The following is a 10,887-nucleotide window of genomic DNA, read 5'->3' on the forward strand; positions in this document are numbered from 1 at the left end:
TTTGAGAAATAAAACAAGTGTGACATACCAGCACCCAGTAAGCACTCATTATGTTTACTGGGTGGGGGGGTCTGTGACCATTTGTCTAATCTAATAACTAATTGATTTGTTAAATCAAATGCAAAATTGTGTGTCTGATTGGTCCAAATGCTACAGACTATTCTCTTGTCCTAAATCGCTTACCATTCATTCCTGGACTTTCTCCCATCTGTTACTGGAAATTACATTACTGGTTTGATATGGCCCGATCTCAATTAAGTTTACACACACTTTTGGTGAACTAGATCTTGCTCGAGACGCAGGCTGTCTTTGGAAGTTTCGGCAGGATCGCTTCCAGAATTAAGTTGTATATATTTTTTGTCCCATCCATTGCTTAGATCATCACTGTGGCAATCACTGCTATTTCGAAAGTAATCCAACATATGTGGATGTCATTCCCAAACCTTAGCAGTGTGTATGTGTCCGAAAAATAAACTAAAGCTCTCTTTATTATCACTTAAAAGCGTCACTCATCTTAATTCATTGCAATCTCAGAAAGGTCCGTTATAATCAATGAAGCTCTCTAAACTGCACAATGAATCTCTTATTTACATTGCATCTGCACCTAGTTAATCATGAGATGATTCATGAATGTGCAGAACTGTGCTTAATAAAAACTCTGGCGCTTTCAGTGGTGAGTGAATTCTGAACAACTAAGATGTTTCTGATTGGCCATTGGGTTCCAGAAATCAACATTTACATGTGTGATTAGGTACATTGCTGAACACTTCAAAAACACATTGGATAGTTTGCCAGATCTTTTAATTGCTTTTGTTTTCGTTTGAGGTGTTTAGCGCCTGGGTTGGCTGACCGGTCCAATTGCAGTGGGGCTGACATCGGGACCCCCCCCCCCCCCAATAGCACCCATCAGGACAATTATAGATGTGACATGAATCGATACAAAGAAGAGTGGGATGAAATGACCCAAAACTCATGCTTGCGTTCACATTAGTGACACCGTATCAGACGCTCACTAGCCACCGGGTCGCGTCTCTGATGCTGCAGACTATGTTTACAGGTTTGTGTCTGTTGCAGGCTGACGATCCACCGGCTGGCAGCCCGCTCTGTGATCCGCTCTCTGGAGCTGGAGGAGCAGACGCGGAGAACACCAGGAGCAGGATTGTGGAGCTCAGTGTTCAGGCCGGAGTGAGCAGTGTTCATACGGCCTTCATCGGCATCAATAAAGACAGCAAACAGACTGTGAAAGGACCACTGCTGCAGAGGAGTGTGCCAGTGCCATGTAAGTTCTGTGTGTGTGTGTGTGTGTGTGTGTGTGTGTCTGTCCGTCCGTCCGTCCGTGTGTGCATTCACTGATTTATTGTCTGTTTAGAACAATCCTGATCCTGGAGAGCCACTGTCCTGCAGAGTTTAGTTCCAGTCATAATTAAACACATCTGGATCTGCTGAACGAGGTCTTCAGGATGACTAGAAACTTCAGGAAAGTGATGTGGAGCAGGTTGGAACTAAACTCTGCAGGACACTAGGGCTCCAGGATCAGGATTGGACACAGCTGGTTTACAAGTATGATTTCATAATCAGTTTTCCTGTCACATAGTAGTAGACATATATAATAATTTGGTTTACTCTCATCAATAACATTTGACATCCAATTCTTTATTAGATATGAGGACTACATTGCATGGTGGTGGTGGGATAATGTGTGGTAAGAAACAATCTACAGTATAGTATTCTTTGTTTTCATGGTTCAGTCCATCTCAAGTGGCCCAGTGGAGCTGGTTTGACTATTTTTAAATTTCCAAATTAGTTTGTTGAGTGATTACCTCCTGTGTACTGTTATTGTACTGTTTTGGTTATGCAGGTGTTTACATACACCTCAATATCTCAGCTCAGGATGGTCGTAGCTCCCTGGAACAAAACTGCTCTTTAGAACTTATTATTAAATTGCAGGACATTATATTAGATATTGTGATGTTTTTGTAAGTGTCTGAATAACCTAAATTTAATGTTGGTCATGACACAAAGATTGCTGCTGTGGTTAAACCAAGTGAAATAAAAACAAAAAATTTATGTTTTTTCAATAGCAACATATAGAGTTAATCAGTAAAAAAAATTACGAAAAATTACGAATGGTCGGTCAACCAACTTTACAATTTTTGAACAACTTTAGATAGATTTGTTTTTCTCAAAAGCTGGTTTGGTGTGACTGTTTTTTGTTTGTGATTGTCAAATATGTGTTTTAAAGTGTTTTATTCTTACACAGTATCTGCTCTTTTCTGTTTTCTTAGCAATGGGGGCTCCCGTAATGATGAGATGTCATACAATGTGTAAGAGAAATACACAGACAGCAGCACTTCACTGAATGTTTTTTTTTTTTTTTTCTTCATCTAATTGTCTTTTATTTTGTCACTCATTGAATGATTGTTTTTAGCATATTCCCTAAACAGCCCAGGCTTTGCTCCCCAAATATCATTTGATTCTCCAGTGTGTAAGAAAAATATACAACAACTTGACTGAGCTTTTCTTTTTCTTTTTTTGAATGTGTATATCAATCTAATTGCCTTTTCGTGAATGATTGTTTTTTAGCATGTGCCATACAATCGAACAGCATGAGCATTGAATATGATTCCATGTCATTTGAGGGTAAGTAAAACAAATCCTCTCAGGTTTTGAAAACAATGCCCTGATCAGACAGGATTGATTATATATGGAGACGCCACAGTATGTATTAGTTACTGGGCTGCTTTTGGATTTTAATAATTTCTGTTATTTTTCCCATTCCACATCTTTAAAGTTTACAGCATTTCTTACCTTCTATGAATTGCCCTAAACAATAACTAAAGTTAATAGCAATTATTGACAAACTGTTAAAAATTTTACCATTTCAGGTAAATATAGTATCATTGTGTAGCTCTCAAAGTCTTCTAGTAAATTTTTGTGTAACTATTCTCATACCTCAGATATTCCATATAGATGTTGCCAGTCACAATACATATAAATAGCCAACAAATGAAGTACATGCTCCAGCGATAATGCTTGCTATTTCATACTTATTTTTTTTTCAGCATTTATGTGCATGTGCTCTAAGCACTTTATATAGTGAAAAAACACTTCATGTAAATGTTTCAGAATTAATCAACTTGCCATGAGATTAGAAATGTAAATTAATGATTGTTTGATTCACTTTATTCAAAAGAGAAAAGTACATTATAATGTACAGTTCTTCTAAAGTAGCCTGTTTTTTTCATTATAGAAATTTATTCAGTCAGGGTTATATTGGGTTGGAATTCTGTTTTCTTTTTAAGTGTTTCTTGCACCAGTTAAATGTTTTGTCATTTAAAGTCAAACTGTAAATTATGACATCACAGCATTTGGACGATGATGTCATCACAGCCGGAAAATTATTGCATCACATTAGAAATGGCAAAAACTCACTCTGAGAACATTGAAAAAGAGTTATGGTTAGACATTACTGGCACCCATTTATAGACGTGCATTACAAAAACAAAACAAATCCTGTCTGAATAAGGCTCAAGGCAGTTATGCTGCTTTAATTCATTTCCTTTAGCTGCTTTAATCATAAACATATCAGAAATGTGCTGCTATGGGTGTCCAGATGACTTCTGTCTGAACTATCTGTGTATTTCAGAAGACGCTGAGTCCCAGAATGACCCTTTGCTCCAGCTGATCTCTCTTCAGAAAGCAGCGGGATGCTGGGAGCTCAACGCCTCATTGGCCACTGTGTTTGGGAAGACGGAGGACGAGGTGACCAATCAGAAGGCAGCACAGGTGGGATATATGATGTCATATCCTCCGAAAGGCTGATGATTTGACATCATATGTCAAATCATACCTACATTTCACTGCTGGTTATACTCTGTATAATTGTGTATGTGACAAATAAAACTCTTGAATCTTGATTGGTTCAGTGTGTGTGTTTGACGTGTGTTTGTTTCAGGTGGACGGGTCAGTGTGGGCCACCGTCCTCGCTCTCATCTGGTTATATGCGTTTAAATCAGATCAGCAGGATGAGTGGCAGTTTGTGGCCATGAAGGCCGCGTCATGGATCCGTTCTCAGAAACGTGAGACAATATTCAAACTATTTCACACCACATATTCTGTGAGTTAGTGCTTTCCATGTTCAATGTGTGTGTGTGTTTCAGCAGACGGCCTGTCTCAGTGTGTGTGTGATGGGAACGCTCTGCTGGGATCTCAGGTGACTGGAGACATGCTGGGAATCTGAAGACTGCAAATCCTGTGTTCTGAGAAGACAAAATATCTCTCATAAACATTTGTGTTGTTTCTGGTATAAGATATAAACTGTTTTTGAAAAGAATAACAACTACCATATATGTTTTTTTTTTTACCATGAGTCTGTAATAAAGTTTGATTGACTGATACCATGATTTGTGATGGTGAATACATTATTTCAGTGTGTTTTAATGAGCAGATTGTGTCAGTGTGTAAATATCAGAAAGTATTTCTTCACTAGCCATAATTACCTGACATGCAGAATTACATTTGCATTACAATGCATTACAACTAATGGTTAGATTAATCAGAATAGAGAAATGTATAATTATGAACTGCCAAGAATAAAAATTATAATAATGTCTGTAAATATTACAGAAAAATAAATATAAAGAGAAATGTCCCCAGAATGCTCTGATTAAAAGTGAATTGTGACTGGTTAAATTGTGCTTTACTTTGCCTGTTTGTCTGCATCACAGAAAGAGGATAACTGGTCTGCAGTGGAAAATGTCTCTTTACCTGTAGCTGTATATATGTGAGGGATAATAGCAATGCTGATCAGATTAATTAAATCAAAATCACTCATATGCCTAAAATATATCGCTGGGAGAGTCAGCAGTTCATCTGAACTCAATTCCACTGTGGAAGTTACACAGACATTGATCGTTGAAATGCTTCATGGCTTCATCTTCTGTGGGAATTTCTCTTCGGCTCCGTATGGCAGAAACCAGCTCCGAACACTCAAAGGTTTGACGTCTCTTCAGAACTGCTGCTGTTGCACGATCATGTTTTAAAGCTAATCTAATTGTTCTCGATGCAACGTTGTTGTTTCCAAAGTATTTTAAAGCACTTGCTGATCTCATTTGTGAATATCCCAGCATTCACAACAGGTAAGACATTTGAATTCATTGAAAGCTTGAGACAGATTTTATTTATTGTGATGTGACTTTCTGAATCACAGCTCGACGACTCTGAAATGTGTTTTTGCAGCAGTCGTTTTGTTCCCGGACCAGAAGACCCCGGGCCCGGCACTGTTTTACCCAGGTATAACGTTAGGAGCAGTGTTTCAGTCAGTGCTGGAACCGTCTTCTTTCACGTGTCAATCAATCCTGTTCCTCGAATGAATGAATGCACTTTAAGTGTAAAAGCTGTTTCTGCTTCCAGACCTCCGCTGGCTGAGCACATCACAGAGGAGTTTAGACAGCGGGTGCCCTTCTCCGTCTTCACCACCAACCCCTGCAGGTGTGTGTGTGTGTGTGTGTGTGAGAGAGAGAGAGTGTGTGTGTGTGTGTGTGTGTGTGTGCATGTGTGTATGAGTTTGAGAGTGTGTGTGGAGTAAGGGTGTGTGTGTGTGTGTGTGTGTGTGTAGAGTGTGTGTGTGTGTGTGTGTGAGAGAGAGAGAGTGTGTGTGTGTGTGTGGAGTGAGGGAGAGTGTGTGTGTGTGTGAGAGAGAGAGAGTGTGTGTGTGTGTGGAGTGAGGGAGAGTGTGTGTGTGTGTGAGAGAGAGTGTGTGTGGATTGAGGAAGCGTGTGTGAGTGTGTGTGTGTGTGTGTGGAGTGAGGGACAGTGTGTGTGTGTGTGTGTGTGTGTATGTGTGTGGAGTGAGGGAATGTGTGTATGTGTGTGTGTATGTGAGAGAGAGAGAGCAGACGTCTGAGATTATAGTCATCATGAGCTGTTTGTACAGCTGTTGCTATTGATTTATTTTGAGTAAGCAGTTGGTTACTTTGAACATAATCAAGTAACTGGATCAATTTTCAAAGTTCTTTTTTATTTTTTATATTAAATAGCAAAAACGTAGCTTCAAGTGAACAATAACATGGCATACTGTGCATTTAAAGAGTCATTTAAGGATCCTTTAACACTTTAACCTTCAACCCCATTTAGGGCCTCGCAGGTGAAAATAACCTACCTGAATTAAAATGGTAACAGTTTGTGACAAAGTGTGCTTACACAAACAAATTAGGTATCTTTGGAAAGAAGAGACTCTGGGCTTTACTATCTATCATCCAGAGTTGATAATGCTCAAAAAGATAAAAAGTTATAGACACTGACGTGCCTTGAAAAATATTTTTCCACACTGAATGTTTTTTTATTTCATATACAAATACATGAAATAAGTCCTGGAGCAATCCAGAAAAGTAATGGATCGAAAGCCATGTGTCTCATCAGTTCATATTTCAAATTTGAAGAAGATACCATGAAAAATGAGATTCCTGCAATATTTTTTCTGAAACTATTTATAGTCCCCCCACCCCCCTGTTTGAGGAAAAATAACCACCAAATGGATTGCAGAATTATACAAGCTATTTTAGTCATTATACATGTTCCTGCATAGTTTTTCAATTATAAAATAATAGACAGATTTATTTGAGCACTAAAAAATACAAAAATAATTATTTGAGTAATAAAAAAGGAAAAAAAATAGAAAAAAATGCTTTGTATATAGTATGTATACTGAAGTATTCTTCGTTATTCGTTATTACAATGATAAATATCACTGCCAGACGTGAAGTGATATTGCCAGACATGGTCATAGAGTCAGTAAACACACGCTGATGTGCTTCCATTCAGATTATAATCAAACAGATGGGCCATATAATCAATAATAGCTGATCAATGAATCACAATGATAGCCGTCATAGAGTCGCTAATAAACACGCTGATGTGCGTCTATACAGATTATAATCATGCAGACACGGCCACATTCCCCACACAATACACACACACACATATAAAAAATGTAGAAGAAAAAAAAAACAGTTTTTTATGGATAAAGCAGATCGCTAAGTTATGCCCCGCTCAGATGACAGCGTGCGTCACAGAAGCGTCACTGCCGGCAGGAGGGAGCGCCAAATTCAAATAATCTATATTCCGCTTTTCTGAGACTTTTTTTTCCGTAGACGGTCTCATTATGTTTGTAAGACCGTATTCTACAAAATCGTTTTGTTTTTTTACCACCAAGACGCTGTTTTTGAGCGTAATTTATTCCATAACGGACGCGAACAATAACTCTCTGAAGAAATGAAACGTAAACAAAGGAATATTCATCCTTATTACAACGTTATTGTTTCGCTGGACTAAAAGTGCTCGCTGGGATGTTTTTCTGTGGACCCTTACCTCTCTAACTAAACTGGGATTTCAGCAGTGGACGCGTTTGTGGCTCGTTATTACAATGATAAAGGTACGTACGGCTTTTTTACTCTGCGTGTTTGGATGTGTAACTTACTGCTTACACAAATGTAGCAAATTTGTGCCACTCATTCCTTATAAGCTTTCCATCGAAAAACAGCGATCTGTCGTCGATGCTTGAGGCTTAGACCCTCAGAATGATATAGAGTTTGACAAGATTAACTTTGTCCCGTTTCATTTATTCTATTAGAAAACAATGACACATGCAAACAAAGAGCGTTCAGTGTGAGGTCGCTCTGGTGCAGGCTAACAGGTTAATAATACAACTTCAATACCGATGTCATTATAACAACTGGATCATAAAGTATGACAAATAAGGCCTCTTTTGTTATTATTAAACTATAATGGAACTGTATACTTGTGGCTGTTTTATACTGCAAGGGAAACAAATAACATAAAAAAAGATAGTAATGATTTTGTGGATACATGGGTGATAGTTGTTAGACTTTACATATCAGTATTGAATTAAAATTCTTATTTATTTTTTAGCTTTATGTAATTCAGAAAGTCATATCACTCAGTCTTTGAAATCTGACTGTTACCTTATGAAAGAAAAGCTAGAGCGACTGTAATTTCTTGAACATCAAACACATGAACATAAAAATCAAAGAGAGGGTTAGAAGGTTTTTTCTCTCTAAATTGTGGTATAAAGAAATGTGTATATGTGGAAAATATTGATGATTACTGGCAGTGAGAATGACCATAAATGTCTGTTTTCTGCTGAATGAAGTGATCAGGTTTGTAATTTTCAGAAACATGTTAAGGGTTATGCTTGCTTATTAGAACAAATTAATAAACTTCATTATGAGCAGATTAATCTGGTGAACTACTTGTCAGAGCCGATCCTCCCTATACGCAGAATACGCAAGCCGCGTCGGGCCCCCGAAACACCACGGGGCCCCCTTGCTCTCAAAGATGATTTCATTTTAGTTTCGTTTTTGAATTTGGCCAGCGATTATGAAAACATGAATGATCATTTGTTTTAATGCAATGCACTGTCGCCCTTTCTACGTAAAAATCTGTCAAATCATGTAACGTGAATGTTGTAAAGTCTCTTGCTCGAGACTAAAAATACTAGTTGAAAGCATAGCGAGCTGTGGAAGAGACACTGTTTCTCAAGCGCTTTCCGCGAGAGCGATTCGAGACAGAGTGAACACGGACAAATGTGTTTCATTCATTCGTCTGTCTGAAAAGCGTGTCAAATCCACGTCACTTCCAGTTTTTACAGAGTCGAGTGCTCAGAACAAGTTAATTGTAGTAGAGTTTTTTTTTTTTTTTAAATTGTCTTGAATTTAATGGGTTATTATTAGCTGTTCATATACTGTATTTATAATCTAGCACGAATATAAACTGACATTTACTCAGTTCCTTCAGTCCTTTCTACAGATCGGTGTTCTCTGAATTGCTTGCTGACATACAGTGCGTGTTTGGTTAATTCTGTGTTTGTTCTACAGTTTGTGAGAACCATCTTGTCACAAGGTCATCTGACGCCGCTGCCGCTGTACGTGTGTCCGGTGTACTGGCCTTATGATTACGCACTACGAGTTTATCCCGTTCCTGACGTCATCGTCTTCGCCGACAAATACGACCCATTCAACGTCTGCAACACAGACTGCCTGTGCATCAACCCGGTACGTTTGCACCTGATTCATGTGAATATGAAATATGTGTGTGCATGATTAATGCGTCTCAGCTGGACGGATGGAATCTGACCGTTCAGTGAGTTTGATCTGAATTCTGTTGCCTTCTTACTCATTCAGGGCTCTTTTCCGAGAAGCGGATTCTCCTTTAAGGTTTACTATCCGTCCAACAGAACAGTGGAGGACAGGTATGATTATTAATAATGCATCAACATTTACATATTTACACTGCTTAGAGAATCATCCCTCATATTTCTCTTTGTTCTCTTTACAGCAAATTGCAAGGGCTTTAAACAAGTGGAACGTCATGTGCTTCATGTTTTTTAATATTTTGTTGTTTTTGTCATTTCTGTTGCACTCTTTAAAAATGTAGATTTTCTTTTAGATTCTGTTACAGTAATTTCATATGGTAATGTTTGATTTGACTGTGTTCATGCACTTTTAAAGTAAAATAAATATGGATAAAATGTAGTTGTTGTGGGATTCATTATATCATTATGATATGTCTATGCAAAGGTGGATCATGTCTTTGTTCAAAACCACATATACAATATCTAGTATTGATGAAAGGTATTGGGAGCTGCTGAATATATTTTCAATATGAACATTTGGATCTGAACATATGCAATCTGCCTGATATTTATTTACTTTATTTAAATTTGACAGATATTCACATCAGGGAGGGTTACAGTCTAAAATTATTTTATTATTATTAATATTATTATTACACTAACTGTCAGGGTTCTGTCGTGCGTGTCATGTGTTCCTGCCCCTTGTGTCCATATTTGGTTTGTTTCCTGTCCTTGTTAAGTGTCATCATTAGTTAATTCTTGTCTAGCCGTGTTCGTCTCGTTATCTATGATTTACCTGTGTATATTAGTTCTGTCTGTTCAGTTACATTTCGTCTGGTCTACTCGTTACTCCCCGGTGTTTGATGTCTGTGTCTTGCCCTGCCTTGTCTTGCCCTGCCTTGATGTCCTCAGTAAAGTGTGTTATTTGAGTTTATATCCTCATCTGCGTGTTCCTGGTTCCTCCCTCGTGTGTGCAGCGTGACACTAACAGTGCAGGTCAGTATTTCTCTGTCACAGTTTGTATTATCAGATTGTAAAGTTCTTGTTACACTAATCATTCCTATCAGACATATTGATAAAACAATGCTTTTATCCTCATAAACGCAAAAATACCAGTGATGAGGCAATGGTGTACAATACAATCATCTCTGCAGGATAAGTTTGCCATGTTAAGAGAGTTAAAAGGTTAATTATCATGTGCTGTGGGCGGGTCCAGAGAACATCACAGCCTACTTAATATTCATGAGCCACACCTTTAACCCTCTGAGCCCGACAAACGCGAATACGCGTTTTGGGGCAGATTTTCCTGATAAGGCAGAAATGAGCTTGAATTACTCTGCCATTTTTGATCGTTCAGATAAGAGCAATACACCATTCGAATCTGTAAGGGGTTTTCTTTTATTTGTATACACTCATAATAACAACTAAACGTTGTGCTTTTGAAGAATAAAGAAAACAAACAGGGTGCGCTCTCTGTCTTCTCCGTCTCCTCGATCTTTTTTCAGAAATGCGTCACTAAAATGAAGTGTAACTCAGCAAATACTCAACACAGAAACATGAGAGTTATCTCTATAGAAAGCCTGAAGTGTCCACTTTCAAATGAAGTAAGTCATATCGAACAAATATTCTGTGATGAAGTAATCCGTATGAAACCAACACTATGTTCAGTCTGTCCCGTCTAACTCATTATTTTTTATGAGATCCCGCCCCCTCGCGTTCACATGTAAATAACCACG

General features: G+C 38.1%; 1 pseudogene across 1 annotated transcript in view; it reads left to right on the top strand.

Annotated features, from left to right (window-relative positions):
• LOC306850626 (von Willebrand factor A domain-containing protein 5A-like) overlaps positions 1-4,402 on the top strand; it is an 80,788-nt pseudogene extending 76,386 nt beyond the window's left edge. Inside the window, exons 14-21 of the transcript XR_013786036.1 lie at positions 1,075-1,279; positions 1,661-1,702; positions 2,286-2,324; positions 2,429-2,485; positions 2,584-2,640; positions 3,647-3,786; positions 3,956-4,079; positions 4,161-4,402. The product of XR_013786036.1 is annotated as a von Willebrand factor A domain-containing protein 5A-like (transcript). The remainder of the gene's footprint in view (positions 1-1,074; positions 1,280-1,660; positions 1,703-2,285; positions 2,325-2,428; positions 2,486-2,583; positions 2,641-3,646; positions 3,787-3,955; positions 4,080-4,160) is intronic.
• The last annotated feature ends 6,485 nt before the right edge of the window (positions 4,403-10,887 follow it).

This window comes from Barbus barbus (genome assembly GCF_936440315.1).
Source record: "Barbus barbus genome assembly, chromosome: 30".
Taxonomy (NCBI): Eukaryota; Metazoa; Chordata; class Actinopteri; order Cypriniformes; family Cyprinidae; genus Barbus; species Barbus barbus.